This window comes from Sceloporus occidentalis, unplaced genomic scaffold (assembly GCF_023333645.1).
Source record: "Sceloporus occidentalis isolate IW3139 unplaced genomic scaffold, rSceOcc1.0.p SCAF_17, whole genome shotgun sequence".
Lineage (NCBI taxonomy): Eukaryota > Metazoa > Chordata > Lepidosauria > Squamata > Phrynosomatidae > Sceloporus > Sceloporus occidentalis.
Window position 1 is genome coordinate 2,341,518 of NW_028316997.1, and position 7,320 is coordinate 2,348,837.

The following is a 7,320-nucleotide window of genomic DNA, read 5'->3' on the forward strand; positions in this document are numbered from 1 at the left end:
ATAATATACTCCTGTGAGTGTAATCTCATCCGGTTTATACTGTGTCCTTGAATGGAAGAAATAAAATGTGGTCACCCTAGTCCTCATTGGTCGAGGTGTTGTTAGTGTCCTGCAATGTTTCTTTGTCCCCAAAAGGCTTGTCTGTGCGCTGAGGCAGCTCTTGCACCATCTTTGGGTCCAAACAGCTTATCAGTGCCCCCCAAATGGCTTGTTTGAAAATAATATTAATTATTAATACATTTGATGGGCTGCTGGAAATTACTGGAAATTGACTTGAATTTAAGTTACCTTTGAATAGTCCTATTGAGCATCTGCACTAAGTATACCTACAAATACTTACTGCTTTCAGTATAGGAAAAAGTCTAAATTTTCTAAGTCTTATCACTAAAAAATGCAGGCACCCAGTTATATGTAGAATATATTCTAATATGTAGAATATATTCCAAGCAAACTATTTCCAGAGTGCTCTATGATGCTATGAGCAATGAAAAGACTGCTATTTTTGTACATGAAATTTAAATACCGTATTTGCTCGATTATAATACGAGGGTTTTTTCAGAGCAAATGCTCTGAAAAATACCCCTCGTCTTATAATCGGGGTCGTCTTATAATCAGACCTCAAATAGGTCTGACTATGAGATGACTAAGATCTAGATCCCCCGTAGCTGCAGGGGACCTGGATCCTCCTGTCCCCCCCCCCCCGCCCCACTTACCGGTGCTTCTGAGTCCCCGGTGTGTAGCTGGGGCAGCGTGGTAGATGTCTACGCGATTCGCGTAGACAACTTCCGCTGCAGCAGGAAATAGGTGTGGCTAGCAGCGGGGGTTGTCTGCATCCGTCGCGCAGACCTTCCCCGGCTGTCAGTCGGGGAAGGTCTGCACGATGGACGCAGACAACCCCCGCTGCTAGCCACACCTCCTTCCGGATGCAGTGTAAGTGCGTGGGATCTAAACGCTGCCCCGGCTACATGACAGGGAAGTCAGAAGCACCGGTAAGTTTGGGGGGGGGCAGGGGAGTGTTAAATGGGGGGCATAAGGCATTTCTGGAGGCAGAGTGCTCTATGAACCCCCTTAATGCCACTCTGCCTCCAGAAATGCCTTTTTAACTCTCTATACGCCACTCTGCCTCCTGAATGCCTTAAACCTCCCTATATGCCACTCTTCCCCATAATATGCCTTTTAACCCTCTAAATGCCAGAGTGGCATATAGGGGTATAAGGCATTTCTGGAGGCAGAGTGGCACATAGGTGGTCAAAAGGCATATCATGGGGCACAGTGGCATTTAGAGGGTTAACAGGCATATCATGGGCACAGTGGCATATAGGGGGTATAAGGCATTTCTGGGGCAGGTGTGCATAACTGGGGGGCAGGTTGGAAAATAGAAGGAAATAAAACCAAAATATTTTTCTCAATCATAGCTTTTATTAAAAAAAAAAGTTTAGATGAATTAACATTTACTGGTAAAACTTTTTTCCTATAGGGTCATCTTATATTCAGGCTTTTTCTTTTTTTTCTAAATTAATATTCAGATTTGGGGGGTCATCTTATAATCAGGGTGGTCTTATAATCGAGCAAATACAGTACATTGTGTTTGTACAGTTTCCACAATATGTAGGCATGGTATTTATGCTGCTCAAGAGGGTGAACTGGCCAAGACAGTGTCTAGCTTTCAGTGTCAGCATTATATTTATAATAACAATGCCTCATTAGCACTTTAGATTTCACAAATTGGGGTCAAAGTTAAAGTAATGAGATCTACCGCTTTCACTGGGAATTTGTGTCCAGCGACAGCTATTGTTTTAAGGTTGTATTTTATCTTAATTCTATTTTACCATAGGTGCAAAACTGTATCTGTGGAAGTCAGAAAACTAGTGAGAAAGCCTAAGTGCCAGTTCTATAAAGGCAGTTATATATATAATGTTCAGGGGAGGGCTGGCAGCCTAAGGCCTGGGGGGCAAGCCTAGTCAAGTGGCCCATTGCGCCACCAAAGCGGCTGCAAGCGACATTGAAAGTGGCCGTCGTGCGGCAGTCACTCCACCGGCGCCTAATGAAATTAAAGCACGCGCCGCTCAATAGCGGTTCCCTCAGCTCTTTATCCCACCCCTTTTAAGACGTGGGACGAAGAGCTGAGGAATGGCCATTGAGCCTGACTGCCGCACGACGCAAGGGCGTACCTAGAGTATTTGGCACCTGTGGCAGATCCTGTATGTGTCACCCCCACACACACTTTAAAACTGCATAGTTTCTATGGTTAGGCAAACATTGACAGGGGTACAGCAAAATTGTTATCATTATATACTGAGGCACACATTGATGGTGGTACAGCATAACTGCTATCAGTATATACTTAGGGATTACGCTGTACCACCGTCAATGTGTGCCTATACTTTGAGCCAGACACTGACAATACTGCAGTACAACCCCTATCACTATATACAAACATTGATGTGGTGTAGGCCTAACACTTCAGTGACTGGCTTAGTACATAGTAGGGATGCACCGAAATGAAAATTCTGGACCGAAACTGAAAATTCAGCATTCATTTGGCCAAAACCGGAAAAAAACAAAACGTTTAAAATACTTTATTAAAAGTGACACACCAAAATTAGACAAAAAAAAAATCAATAACAATATTAATATATATATACATATATATAATTAATAGCAATCACAATCCTATCATGCCCAGGTTCTAGCATGTACTGGCTGACTTAGCATGATAGGCGTGTGATTGCTGCTTCCAATCATATATATCTATTAATACTGTTATTGAATTTTTCTGTCCAATTTTGGTATGTAATTTACTTTTAATAAAAGTGTTGTTAACACACCACAGTTGGATAAAAAAAAAATTGATAACAGCAATCATACTCCTATCATGCCTAGACAGCCTCCCTATGCCATGCTATCCCCCCACACTTCCATGCAATCTAAAACCCTCATTCAGAAACATTCATCATAAACTACAGCATAACACCCATCACTCTCACACACTTACTAATATTTTCCTACCTTTGGCACTGTCACTTTTCCTCCTCCTCTTCGTTCTTCCTCTTGTTCTTCCTCTGTGTGCCGTCCTTCCGGTGCAGGTGGGCGTGGCTTCAGTGTTGTGCGCCGGGATTTGACAGCAAGTGCCCCTCAGTGAGCGGCACTCCAGGCGGACCGCCCCCGCCATGTACGCTACCGGCATGGCGGCCAGTCCCGGTGGCAGCCGCTTAGTTTTTAACTTTGCGGCTTCCATGAATGTTCGTCTGCCGGCCACCTGGCCAGCCCGCCGGCCCGGATTCAGGGCGGCCTGGGGGCAATTGCCCCCCGGCCCAGCCCGCCCCTGATAATGTTTGTGTCATTTTATTGTATTTTACACAAAAATAGAATACAAATGGTTAATACTGAGGGAAATGTATGTGTCACTTCACCGGGACCAGTTGCTGCCAACCGGCGCGAGTCTCAGACAGAGAGTGCTTACCTGATGCTACAGGATGCACACCTGTGACACACAGCAAGAGGCAAGGCAGACCAGTTGCTAAATTCAAAAATCTGCAATTGCTGAACAGAAGAACCCTAGTGTGGTCATGCCATTGCATTTGCTGTTTGAATTTCCTTGGCTTTCCTGCTCTCATACCCATGGATTCGGTATCTGATTGTCCTATATGTGCACCAAAACTGGCTTGTCTGACTACCTGCTCCGTGAACCAACTTTGGCTTGTATGACTACCTGTTTTGTGTACCAAACCTGGCTGCGTATGGCCATCTGTCCTGTTTTAACCCCTGGCGTCCAGTGTCTCCTGCCCAGGAATTCTATATACCTAGCTCTTGTTCTCTTGGGGCTCATCCCCTTGTTGGGTGTTTCAGTGTGAAGAACTTCCACAGTGTGTGCTCCTGGGTGATGGCAGAAGTTGTATGTTGTAAATTGCATGCAACATAACCTTCCTAGTTAATAATACACAATTGGCACATACACTATACTCTAATGATGGAGTACATCTTTTTAAGTTACATGCAAAATCAGATACATAGGTGATGATTTATACAGAAATTTCAGACTCCATAGCAAAATTAGCAATTTCATAACAAAACAATATTATTAATACAAAAGTACAGACTAATCTCAGACATTGAGCTACATAGATGTACTTATCCTACATGTGTAATCAGTTTTAAGTAAGGTACCATTTATTACCAATTGCATGTTGTAGAAAATTAACACAGTGGGTGCCAACAGGCGGTGTTGATTAGGTTTTCATAATCAACAAGATTTTAAGCTTGAATGTGCTACGACAATTAAGAGCAACAAGGAAAAAAGTCTTAGTTAAGAGTGAAAAGGTCATAAGTAGGAGATGCAAATGAGCAGAGCTTATTATTGTATTACTGAATTTCTAAATTCAGCATAATAATTTATTTGAACTATATGGTTCATCTGATTTACACTTTACACTTTCATAGCTCTAAACTAATTTACTAGATTAAGACTATAGCACAAGTCGAGTTTGTTCTCGGAGTGTAAAATCTAATAAAGGCCAAGTACAGTATCTTATGTTAACATAATTATTTTAATATGTATTAATCTCAATACTTACCACCCCTTTATTCAAAGTACCAATGTTACATGCACCAAAAGTAATACTAGATCAAAATCAACATTTCACTAAATAATACAAATGAAAAGTATAAATATATTAACATTAATACTAACAATAACAGAGAAATAGTTTGATTTGAAATATATTTAATATAAAAAAGCTAACAATTCATATGTTAACACTGCGGGAGGTAGATTTAAAGGGGAAGTTCCATGGAAAAAAATATTTTCTTGTTGTAAACTATAGTGGTGTATAGAGTAGTGTGCGTTAGCAAAGACAAAACTTTTTTTGTTCCAATCATCTGCAGAAATGGAGGCTGTCATTGTTGTCAGTCATGTGATATTTTGGAGGACATTCCTTGCATAAATAGCACAGTGAGATGATTCTTTGTAACAGAGGTGTCCAAGTTTTTTTTGCAGTGGACCACTTCATCAATAATGTAGGTGTGCGTGGGCCGCTTACACAGACACACACATACTAAAATTCCCAGACACACACTTACACCCAGACATGCAATAACATACCCATACACACATACTAACATAGTTAGACACATAAACATAGAAAAACACTAACATACCCAGGCAGACACGCATACATACATAGACATGTATGTATGCAAAAATGCATCACGATTGGTGTCATTACCATAAGTTATGGTGGGTAAAGGTGATGAAAAACCCTTCCACTCAAAATTAAGGGGGTAGTAGAAGCATTATTAAACACTCATCTACAGACACCAGACAGGCCAGAAAGCTTGTTTTTTTCCCTCAGAGATCTCATGGTGCTGCCACAACCACTTGATGAATGTTTAATAATGCTTCTACTACCCCCTTATATATCTATAATTTTTTGTTTTGTTATGGTTCAGGACAAAAGGGTCTTTAGTTACCATTATTTTGATCATCTCATTTAATGTAATAATAATAATAACATTTGATGAAAAATACAGTACTTTTTCTGTCAAAAGCTAATGAAAAACCTGCTGAATAGATAGATCTAGTGTTTGTCCTGAGCTTAGAAATACTCAATACGTAATATGTGTTCAGAAACACTTCTTGGGTACAGTGATACCACCCATGCATAGGCTTGTGGCCACATTTGGGAGGTGCAGATTTCAATTGTTCAATTTTGTCTGGTCATCCTGCACCCATGTCTTATTTGGGACATATTTGAAGCTGGCCAATTCAATTTATCTCATCAAACCATGAGATTTTAAAAATAAAATGGGTAGCCCCAATTCTGCTTTACCCCATCATTGCCCTGGACCAGGGGAATCCTGGTATAAGATCCCCCAAATGGCCTGGGGCTGAAACTGTAAAAAATCATTCATTCATTACAGGGTTTGCTTTTATTGTGCAACAAAAAGCATTGTAGTTGCATCAGATAAATTGCCACCTTCTTGCACCAAGCCTTTGTCTTCCTCATAATGAGGTAGGGCTGTGGCAGCTTATCTGACAGATCAACCACCACCCATATTCCTTTTATAGGCCCTGATGCACACTGGCTTTCTTGTTACCCCAACTCTGCCACAGACAGAAACCTTCACAGTCCTCTCATAGTGGATGGTGGTCAGCATGCACACTTCCTTTGTGCCCTTAAACGTGAATACCAAGAGCTGATCTTGGTGCAGAGCTGAAGTCTCCCGTATTTTAAGCTAGGTTTGTGCCGTTTGGACTTATAGTATCGCTATATCAATACTATATTGAAAACAATATAGTGGCTTGAACAAGTGTTGTTGAGAAGGGGGAATATTGGGTTCCATACAATCTTGGCTTTGGTTCCAAGATGTTCTGGGCAATCTGGACGGTCAAGGTGGCTATCCTTTCCCACATATATCCAGAAGCCCTAGGTATACCCAGTCTAGCTCTTGTGGAGCTTACACGCCTTCACCCTATACTTGGAGCTCTTAGAAAGATTAAACTTATTGAATCCCAACTTTCCTTTATACTTTCCGGTGAATAAGCCTCTGCAAACCTGGCAATGCGGTAGGTAATCAGGGGGCAGATTTTATACAGTCTGTCAAACTGAGGGTGCTCCCTAGGGGACACAGGCTGTTCACACTAAAATGCATGAAATGAAGGATCATGTCATACCTTTGCCTAGTCATAGACTGGGCATACATGGGGATACTACAGATGAGGTTGGTGCTCCAGTAAGAGTGTATGGAAGGCTTTTTAATAAGTGCCCAGAATTTAAGAAAGTCTGGCTCATCAATGGATGTCCACAGCTTTTTTGGCAAACAATAATTAGAGCTAGCAGCACCATATTGCTGAGTTGTATGATTAGATTGAAAGACAATGACGCCCAAGACATCTGCACCCAGAAAACAAATGGCACAAACTGCAAGGGGATAAATCCTGAAATTAGATCTCCCCAAACTGGTATTGAGTTGTCATCAGTCCTGGTATAATGTCAACTGAAATACAGAAGAAAAACATATTGTGAACTTAATGCTCATGTGGTAGAAATGTAGGCAGCACATGAGCCTTTATATTTAACCTTCATAGAATATCCACAGATTAAGTGGACAGTATTTTAGAGCTAAAAATGGAAGGCTTTAGAAGAGGATGACTATAATTCTTAGTAATAAACAACTTCATTTATGTAAAACCTAAATTAATAGTTATCGCATTGCAGGATTAGGGCAACTAATCTTTACAGAAGATGTAAAGTGCTACCCTGCAAAATATAGATATGAACTCATAGCCTAGTGTATGTATGTGTGTATTGTATAAATTCA